This window comes from Pelodiscus sinensis, chromosome 6 (genome assembly GCF_049634645.1).
Source record: "Pelodiscus sinensis isolate JC-2024 chromosome 6, ASM4963464v1, whole genome shotgun sequence".
Lineage (NCBI taxonomy): Eukaryota > Metazoa > Chordata > Testudines > Trionychidae > Pelodiscus > Pelodiscus sinensis.
Window position 1 is genome coordinate 11605591 of NC_134716.1, and position 10895 is coordinate 11616485.

General features: G+C 43.7%; 1 long non-coding RNA gene across 1 annotated transcript; it reads left to right on the plus strand.

Moving 5' to 3' along the window:
• The first annotated feature begins 1046 nt into the window (after positions 1-1046).
• LOC142830028 (uncharacterized) lies at positions 1047-4047 on the plus strand. Its single transcript, XR_012905041.1, has 3 exons — positions 1047-1139; positions 2791-2969; positions 3793-4047. It is a non-coding gene; the product is annotated as an uncharacterized LOC142830028 (long non-coding RNA).
• Positions 4048-10895: the final 6848 nt, after the last annotated feature.

Genomic DNA, 10895 nt, shown 5'->3' on the forward strand with positions numbered 1-10895 from the left:
TACTCAACAACACCTTTGGGGTTGGGTCCTATTCTAAGGTTGGAAGGAGGAGGTTGCAACCCTGTACTTAGAGCATTCACCTTGGGTGTGGGAGAGTCAGGTTTTGAAATAACTTATTTCAAAATAACCCGGTAGTGCAGACATAGCCTGGGTCTCCTGCCACTGCAAGCTGGTGCATAAAAATGCACTACAAAATCTCTCTCTCTCTTTCCATGTGCCCCGTGACTTTTAGGTATCTATCCACACTGGAATGCCATTGGACCAGAGAGAAAGTCTGTATTCCTTTGTGCATGTGCCATTGTCTAGTTTAGGTGACTCCCTGCTGAGGGTGCTTGCATTTGTGAATCCTATTGTGAAGGGCTTGTCTCTCCCCTTTGGGTGCCTAACTTGAGCTTTGTGGGTCTCAGTGCTGTTCCTGTGATTTTCTAGGTCCCCGAAAGTTAGGTGCTCTCACGCTAAGCATTACCAAGCCCAAGTCCCTTTGTGGGTCCCATTCTAAGTGATTTGTCCAATGTCTGTGGCAAACTGAATGCAGATTATCTGTGGGCTAGTTTGCACAGAAAACTCACATTGCCATAGCTACAGCTCTCTCCCATCCTCTGAGTTGTAACTAAGTGAACCCTACTCCCCGGTGCAGACAGTGCTAGGCCAATTAACTGTCAACCTAGCTATTTTCCCTTTAAGCCAATGGATTATCTATCATGATAGCAGAGACCCTCCTATTACTTTAGTGAATGTCTATAGCAAGGGTGGACAAGATACGGCCTGCAGGCCAGATCGGGCCCCCCAAGCCTTTTAATCAGGCCTGCAGCCCGTTCTGCTGGGACCCTTGGGCATAGAGCAGCTCCACACCACTCATAGTGGATGGCTGCTTCATGGGGCTTTCAGTGCCATGCACAGGGAAGGGGAGGCTTCACACACTTGCCCCTACTCCACCACAATGTCTCAGCTCCTATTGGCCAGTAACCAACCAATGGAAGCTGAGAGACTGTGCTGGGTACGCAAAGCCTCCCTACCCACCCAGCACATGGCACGGAGAGACACATGGAACAGCCAGCCACATTGTGTGGTCTGAGGCTACTGGCAGTGAGGGAGCCTGCCCGAAGCTCCCTCTGGGCTGTTGGCTGGGAGCTTCCCAGGTAAGTGCCTCCTGACCAGAGCTTATCTTTGGCACCCCCTAACCCCTCCCAAACCCCAATCTCCTGCCCCAGGTCACCACCCAAACCCTTTGCACCCCCCTTGTCACAAGTCACAACTCCCTTCAAAACCCTGCACCCCATCCTACACTCCTCCTCCAGGCCAGAATCCTCTTTTTCATCCATGTGCCTTTCAGACCCTGCACCACAATCCCTGCCCCAGACCACAACCCCCTTTCAGCCAAACTCCCTCTCAGACCCCACACCCTCTCCTGCACCCCAGCCCCTGGCCCCGAGCTCCCTTCTGCACTCAACCTCCATTCCAGACCCTGCATCCCCTCCATAGAAAAGTGCAGCCCTTGACCACCTACCAAAATTATTGCCCATTCTTGGTCTACAGTGATGTACTACCACAGTGCAGCTGCAGCTCTGCCACTGTAATATTTTAAGTGTAGACACACCCTGAATCCCAGTCCAGCCCCCTAGTTGCTGACTTTATTTCCTGCTTTAATTGTTGTGGCCTCAGCATACTTGGCTTAAATAACTGTCACTGAACATGAGAGCTGAGAAACTAATCACTGGAGACAGATAGTTTCTAATTTTCATACAAGGTTTGTTTTTAAGTATGCTGCTTTCCTCTCATTTTAAATATCTTTGCACATTTGGGGGTGATCTTGTCTCTGTTTCTTCAATCTCAGTGCTTCATAGAAAATCTGTCCAATGGGAAAGTGGGGGAAAAATGGACTGAAACTTTTTAAAAAAACTATAGGCCAAATTCCAAGTGGTTCATGTTTTCAAACTTTCCTTGGTGCTAAAAACCCACTCTTTGTTTTTCCATATGAAAACTGAAATTCCCATATTTTCATATGGCTTCAAGAGCTGAGGCTTTAAGAAAACTCACCAAAGATGGAGAGAGCTGGTAGTATTACATACCGCAGTGATTTGCAGGAGCTAAGCAACATGGATGACCTTGAGTATTTCTATCAATATACTCACAGCTTGAATACTTACCACACTCTTTGCCTCCTTCATCGTGTGTACTTAGTGACTCTCGAGTGTTTCTGTGTTTAGAGGCAGGTTATGTTTCTCCTGACAGAAACAGAGTTCACAGCTCTGTAGATCTTGCACAACAGCTCCTGACACTGCTTGCACTGGCACCTAGAACAAAGCCAAGGATTTCATGGCCAGTATACTTTACATTGCCCACTCTGTGAAATGCTGAGTGCCCTAAAATACCATTGGCTTCAGAATCCCTTGTAGAGCCAGTCCCTCTGTAGCTGCCCCAAACATCACAGCTCTGGTTCACAGCAGTAGTATAGCCCAGATGGAAATCACTTTAGTATTACATATGCTTATGAATGTTGAAAGTATCCTTCAATGCTGTACAGAGGCTATTCTTAGTAAAATGCATCAGCTGTTATTTTGCAACTCCATACAGGAATGTATTCTATACAGTATGGGATGCTGAAGTGGCTGCCCCATAGAACATACCTTTGTTCTGTAAAGTTAGCCTGGTGAATAGTGTTGGGATATGCAGTACAATACCGGTAGGGGTCCGGCCAGAGCAGGCATTGTCCTTTGAACATGTGTTTTCTTATGCTGAACTCCATGTGGGTTCACACCCCATGAATATCACTTTGATTCTTTGTTCTAGAGGTCAAAGCAAAGGTCAGTGGAAACCAGAGAGTGGCCTGCTGGCTTCATGTCAGAACCCTATGGATCTGAGCATTCTGCTAGTGTCAACACAACCAGGTTTGCTCAAAAGATTTGTGAACCAAACAACCACTTCAGTAAAGCTGGTCTAAATTTTCCATTCCATCAAAAGAAACCCAGGTAAACTTTGCATATATTCCTGTTTTAGAGCAAACTCTTTTACACTGCACAAATTCTACCACCAGTTACATGTGTGCAAGCTCATTGTCTTTTAACATTGTGCTCTTGGATACAGTTCTGTTTGACACATGATCCAAAAGAGAGGCCAGTTCACTCTTCCATACTGGCATTGACTCTGTGGCCACTAATAGGAATAAAAATAATAGAAAAAAAGCTAATAAAATTAGAAGATTTGATTCCAAATAGAAATAGAGAGCAGACCAGTTGAACAAGAGGGTGCCATTTTTGCATTGGAACTTTCCAGATTAGAACTGCATTTTGAGATCATGAATTGGTTTGTATTTTTATATTTCAAAACAAATGCTCTTTCATTGCCTCTCTGCATGGTGTTTTTCTCTGTGTTTTGCAGTGGAGAGGGAGGAAAGAACAGTTTTTCACATGTGGAGATTTCAGGGGTGTTTGCACCAGAGTTTGGTGCCTCAGAACCATTTAGGATTATGATGAGATGGACTGCATGTTTGGGATCAAGTTGCATCAGATGTTTTGTGCAGGGAACACACATTGCACCTGCAGGTCTTTTACAATTTAATTCGCAAGTTCTACCAATCTTATATTCCAGTTAAGACATTAAACTTTTTTTAAAGAAATTATGGGAGTTAATCTTCTAATTGCAAATCTCTTGTGAACAAAATCCTATACAAATACTTGTTGTTTTGTTACTGCTCCCTCTCAGCCACAGCTAAAATGAATCAGAGCTCCCATCTCAATGCCTGAAGAGACAGAAACATTTAATTTTAAACAATTTCCTTTTCATTTATTTCAGCGCCTTTTGCTAAATAAAACATGATGGAACACAACCTCTATTTGCATTTATGCTAAAATGGGAGCAGAACAATCAATACCAACTGCCGCACAATGCTGCCCACAGATGAACAGCAGCGAAGAAAGCAAACGACACTGGCAATCTCTCCAGCACAGTGGTGCACACTAACTGGATGGCTCAGCTTATATCCATCTATTTATCTCTTGTTATAATACCGGAGCTCTTTTCAAGTATTGTTAAAAGAAACCAGAAGCAGCTGTTTTCCTTCCTCCCCAGCATGTAGCAGGAAGAGTGGGGAAGGGAGAGAGGGAGACAGATGGATTTGTTTAAAGGGATGCTTTATGTATGTGATAGGATGCCTTGAACAGATTTGGAGATCCCACAAGCAAAACACCCCAAATAACCAGAGGGACTCCCCCAGCCATAAGAGGGGCAGTTGGTGGGGCCCACGTGGGATCCCATTGTTCAGCTCCCAACTGGACCAGACCAGAGGAGGCACCTTTTCATTCAGAGATACCTCCCAAGATCACCAAGCATGTGACAGACTCTTTTCTTCCTTTGGGACTCTGGATATTATTTTGTCTGCTGATATTTGCACCAGTCTCTCTCCTGCCCCCTTTCCTTCAGTTTCTACCCTCCTCCCAAGACTCACTCTCTCTGATGGGTATTTATCTTACTCTCCTCCTCATTTGCTCCCTTTAATTCACCTTGTCCTGCATTCCCAGCTGAATCATCCCTGAAAGCGCTTTGGGAGAGGGTGGGCTTCTGGAAGTGTTTTGTGCAGTGCCTACCACCAGGGAAGTCTGGATCATGACTGAGGTGCTCAGATGCTATTGCAGTACACAAAAATTATAGCATTAAGATAAACTGGTTTAAAGTGCTTTAAGGGTGTCTTCTTTAGGGGTTTGCATTAGGGATGCAAGTGACTAGTCGCGTAGTCAACTACCTGATAAGCCTAGGTTTATTGGGTAGTTGAATCACTACTCGACTACTCACTTATCCAGCCCCTTGCTGCCTCTGTGTTGTATCATGCAAGCAAGGCAGTAACAAACTTCAACAGGCCTTTATTTAACAAAGGTGAAACCTCTTTTCAAAGCTGCTGCTGTTCCCCTCTGTAGCTCTCACTCAGGCCTGGCACATCTCCTCCCCGCTCCTTCCTGTATCCTGTGCTTCCAGACTCCCAACAGCCAGTGCTCCCAGTTCTAATAATTACAAGCAGCATCTAAAACACCACACTCTGTATTAGAGGTAGCAAGGGGAGGCGGGGGGATAAGGAGCTGGTGCTGGTGGGAGCCAGCTTCAAATTCAGTTCCCCCAGCACTTTCTCCGTGGTGCGGGTAGCAGGGACGGGGAGACAGAAGTGCAAGCTCCTGGGCCTACCTTTGCTGCGGTTCTGTAGTTTAAATGTAGTAGGAGTACACGATTAGTAAGTAACCCGCTTAACATCCTTAGTTTGCATCAGTGTCTCCACTCCATTTAAATCACAGTGGTGGCAGCAGTGTAACTTTCCTACCATAGAGGTGGCCTCAGTGAGATTAGAATCAAGCCCTTTTGGGTGTTCACGCTTCCATGTGAGAAAACTAAGATACAAGAATGACACTACGAGACCATAATGCTTGTTGTTATTCTTCAGATATATATACTATTGCTCAGTACATCAGTGTAAATTCTGGGTCACTCCACTAATGTCAATGGAATTTTTCTGAGAGCAGAATTAGTTTTTTTTTTTTTGTCAGCAATTCTGTGGTTTTAAATACTAAGCAGCCCTTTCTCATGCTGTGAAATATCCTACCTGCCAAGAATTCCTGGAAGAACTACAGGCCTTCAATATTTAAGCTTTGTACACTGAAAAGAAGGCAGCTGTTCACAGTGACGTCTCCATATACCAACAGTACGAGGCGGTTCCTACCCTTCCATTGTTCCCAGAGCTCTGGAATCAACAACTACAGCCATTATTCAAGAAGCCATGAGCACATCAATATTAGGATGAAAATGTTCATATCACTCTTGCGAATATACATAGGGTTGCTTTATGCTCCTTTAGCTCAGCTATTTTCACAGCAACACAGGCATTGGAGTTCTGTGGGCTCACCTATTTGTAGATGCACTGCATTGTTTTCCACACACAATGTACGTGCCAAAATTGGGAGGTGGGGAGTGTCATTTTCCTCTTTAGCCTCCATATTTTTAAGCTAGCATTAAGGGCAGTACCTGAACATGGCAATCACTGACTGCGTCCTGTTGAGAAAAGTAGCAACTGTTTGAATTAAAGCTACTCTGGGGGGCCTCCCTGAAACTAATAGGAAGATAGATATAGGACCTAATGAAAGTAGGGCACAGAGGGAACTAACATCATCATATTTTAGGGTAAGCAATTTAAAAGTGAGCTCAGTATACAGGCAGCCAGCTCCTATGCACATTCTTCTTCAGAAAAGTCTGTGAAGTGGTAACTTCAAATACTATGGAAATAAGGGCTTAGGACATCCTTATTTACTAGTAAAAGCTCATTTTTTTTATTAGCTTGAACCTTGAAAGCTGTAACATCTTCCCCCTCCTCCCCATGCAGCTAATAGGGAGTTTGCAGAGTGGCGCACAGACAGTAAAGCTAAACAAAATGTAATAAACTAATCATTCCCCCTATAAAGCATTGCTTATTACCTGGGCTCTTCTTATCCTGTAATCTCTTCATCTGATGCAGAAGGACTTTAGCCCCTGCTGTGATGAAACAAACTGAACCAAAACAAGTCCAGCGGCACAGGCAAGTCATCAGGGTGAGTCTGGGAGACAGCACAGGCCAATTTGCCTTTTAACTGTTAAAACTGTTGACCATCTAAGGGATACGGTGCAGAAATGAAAGTCAGCATCATTAGCGTGGTATTACAAGGCTGGCACTTGAATGCATCCCTAAAACAAATCAAGATTGGCAGTCCTGATTTTTTTTAAATGTCTGAATTTACTGTTGGTAAAAGGCAGACGTTTATGGCAACCTGGAAATGATTTGTACTCCAGGCGCCTCTGTGAAGCTAATAGATAGATATTGGTCCTAATGAAAGTAGTCCAGAGACAAGAACTGACAACCGCAGCAAACATCATCTTATTTTAATGACTATATAAGCAATTTGAAACAGAGCTCAGGATATAGGCAGCCAGCTCTCATGCAACTCTGGTGGCTCCTGGAGCTTCAGGGCTAAGGCAGGCTCCCTGCTTGCTCTGACCTTGTGACACTCCCAAAAGTGTCCAGCACATCTCTGTGGCTCCTGGGGGGGGGGGGGAGTGTCTCTGTGCTGCCCCTGCCTGCAGGTACTGCTCCTACAGCTCCAATTGACCATAGAGCCCAGCCAATGAGAGCTGTGAAGGCAGCACTGCAGGAGGCTGCAGGGCGGGGGGAGGGAGGCGGGAAGGGAGATTGAGGGCTGTGCATGGAAACCCCCTGATCCTTCCTAGGACTGCAAGAATGTGATAGTCATGTCTAGAAGCGGTGTTGGGCCAGAGCAGACAGTCAATCTATGTTAGCCCTGCTGTGCTGTAGGACTTTTCGCATTCTAAAATCCCCATAGATTGGCAACAGTAGCCTCAGAGGAGATGTCTAGATTCTGCTGCCTCCAGGGAACGTGTCTGTTCTTCCGACATTTTTTGCGGAAGAGCAGACATGCTCTTTTGGAAGCCCTGTCGTCCTCATTTCACAAGGAAGAAGGGCTCTTCTGAAAGAGGAAGTTTTTCCAAAATTTGGCCCAATGTAAATGAAAAAACAATCAGAAAAATAAAAAGTGGCAGTCTAGACATGGCCTGGGAGACACAGCCCAATTCCAGGAGACCCCTGGCAAAACTGGGAAGTGTGGCAACCCTAGCAGCTACCTGTGGTGAATGCTACAACTTGTGGGTGCATGTTTTAGATGTATTGATTATATGTTTTCAACTCCCTGCAGGGTGCACGGATAGCCTCTTGTAGTACATCCTGGTATAGTTCATATCCACTAGCATCAGGCCTCTTAATTTATATGTCATTAAATAAAACAACTCTGTTTGCAGATTCAGTGAGTTTAAACTATGTATCCTTCCACTCTGAAAAATAGTTCTGAAGAGGAGGATGCTGGAAAGAAGTAGAGAAATGGTTATAAACACCTTTTTTTTACTAATCCAAATGAATGGTTTTGCATCTGATTTTTTCCTTTCCCCAAGCTTTCATGACAGTTTTCTAGACTGTTTGGTTTCTTCTCCCATCCCTCAGAAATCTGGTATTTCCGTCTGCTACTGTTACAACAGGGGCACTCTACAAAAGCAAAAAATAAACAAACAAAAACAAACAACAACAACAACAAACTTTATAAATAGGTAGATAACAACATGGCATGCAGCAATATGTGACACTAATAATCTCCAGTTTTATAGGACCAATAAGATGATGATTTGTGCTCTTGAAATGGCTTAACATTGTACTGTTTTCAGTTTAATTTTGTCAAAGAGAAAGGGCTGAAGGGTCACAGTGTTGTGTGAATGGAATGCTTGGTACCTGGGAAGAGAAGGAAGTTTACTTTAGCACATTTCTCTCCTTTAGTGTTCTCACCACCATCTGGCCTTTTTTTACAGGTTGCTTCATGGGTTTAATTCTCTGCCCTTCCTCCACAAACCTCTACCTATTTCAAATAGTGGGTATTGAAATGTTTTTAATGGTGAACATTTTTCAGGTGAAAGTTGCAAATTATTTTAATGGAAGTGGCCATAAAATAAAAATACTTAGACAAGTTTACAGAGCAGAGTAAAACTGAATGGAGTCACAGGACAGCTGAAAACAGATCTGGAACTCTGTCAATGTAGTCATCATTCTGCACCCAGGGAAGGCTATGATAGCTAAGCTGGGTCTCCTCAAGTTTTGGCCACCATTGTAGTGTTTGATACACATGCTGAAGTTGGGTTGTTTAGGTGATAAAACACAGAATATACTAAACTGTACAAGTGCCTGCACAGGTGAATTTGCTCTGCTTCTTCAGATATCCAGTTCGCACTGGGCATCCTTGGAGATTTAACCCGGGCAGTAGAAGCAAAGGGGTTGATTCTTCATTGGCTTGCACCTTGTTCAGTCATTTATGGCAGTGAAAAGCAAATGTAAAGCACCACCATTGTGAATGGGTAGCATGTTACACCCTCTTTGCACTGTTGTAAATGACTACACAAGGTACAGGACAAAGGTGAATCAGGGCCTTTGTCTATATTAACACTACATCACTTTACTAGTACAGGCAATCCCATCCACATATACGACACACCATACCCATGATTGATACCGAACTTGAAATCACCAGCACATATTTTATATTCAGTAGCAAAACACTTTTTGCCACTATGGGAACTCTATAGTTCTTTCAACAGTTGCACCAGTTACTTGTTTTAACTAAAATATACACAGTAATTTCAACATTCATTCCTAGATATGTTTCAGCAGCCACCACACCAGTTGTAACCTAGAAAGTGCAGATGTTTTAATTGCAGCATGCTAGTCGGATAGGGCCTGATGCAAATGCCACCAAAAACCATGAAAGGCTCAGTACTGATTTTCATGGATTTTGCAGGAGGCTCTCAGTGAATTTAGAACAGATTGTAGGAAGATAATGCATTCATTTTCACTCAAATGTTTTCTGAAGCATGGAGAATTTTCTAAAAGGTACTAATCAAAGAGTGCAACAATAGAACCAACCCATTACTTTTATTGGCTTTCTTTTTAGAACAGCAGATTTTCTGAGACAATAATTTTCTTTCAATCTGATGTGTTGGAACTCATTATTATTCTAAAACTAACACTATGTAAAAATCTTCCAGAATGTGTAGCAGTAGATTTCTTGCACATTACCTGAATTAAAAGGAATTGCTTTTAGAAACTGAAGACAAATTCATTTCATGTATATTCTAATTAAGTTATGTTGGCTCAACAATAGAACACACTGCATATTTCTATTCCATTCATGTTTTACATTTTATCCAGGTTAAAATTTATATCTGTCATATTCCAATAGTATAGAACAGCAGATTATAATGTACCAGAAAGCATTGTGCTTTACTGGTTTGAACAAGAGAGCCAGCATCCCAGCTGGTGTAAATCACAAGGTACCCCAATTTATTGCAGCTGATGATTACATATAAATTTGGGACTTGAAACACTAGGCCCAATTCAGTGTTACTGTGTATCAAGTCACAGGGCAAGAGCCCAACAGGGTTGTGTATTCGCTTCAAGACAGAATCAATTGGGAATAGTTGCTTTTATTAATTTCATTATGTCACTACTATTACGGGCTTAATACTGGCAAATCGTTACACAGCTACTGCAAAATAATACAAATCTCACTACATCACTACTATTACGGGCTTAATACTGCCAGATAGTTTCACAGCTACTGCAAAGTAATACAACAATCAGCATAGGCAAAGCAATGAATGTAAGTGACCAACAGGCACTTGGAAATGTTTACTCCCTTTCAGTCTGCAGTGAGTCCCATTTTGGTCACCTCGCACCAGGCCACAGTGGACATGGCTCCAGCTGGGGGACCCAGGGCACCCTCCGAAGTTCAGGTCCCTGGTACGTATCCCGGAGGGGCGGGACTCCCAGTGATCTAATACTTTAGCTCAGGGGTGGCCAACCCATTTAACAGAGAGAGCCAAAACAATGGCAGAAAAAATGGGAAGAGCCACACCAGAATTGTAAAGCAAAAAACAAACAAACAAAAAAATTTTTTAAAAAGAAGGCTACCCCTTTAAGATGGCTGCCATCTTGGGTGCCATTTTTAAAACCCCACAGCTCCAACCCAGTAAGCACAGGGAAGCTGGGGGCCAGGGGGAGCTGGCAGGGATGGGGATCTTTGGGGGGGCACAGGAGCGGCTTCGCAAGCTGCACTTTTGGGGGGCAAGAGCCGCATGTGCCTCGTGAGATGGGGGTTGACCACAGCTACTTTAGCTGTTTACTGACTTTGTGCTGGTTGGCCTAATGCCACTCTCATTGTTCCCAGGGGACTGAGAGCCGAGGTCATGTTATTTATCTCATATGAGGTTCTCAGCTAGCAAGCAAAGAGAGTTTTGGCTGTTGAAGGCCGTCTGATAAAGAACATCTGGTGTTT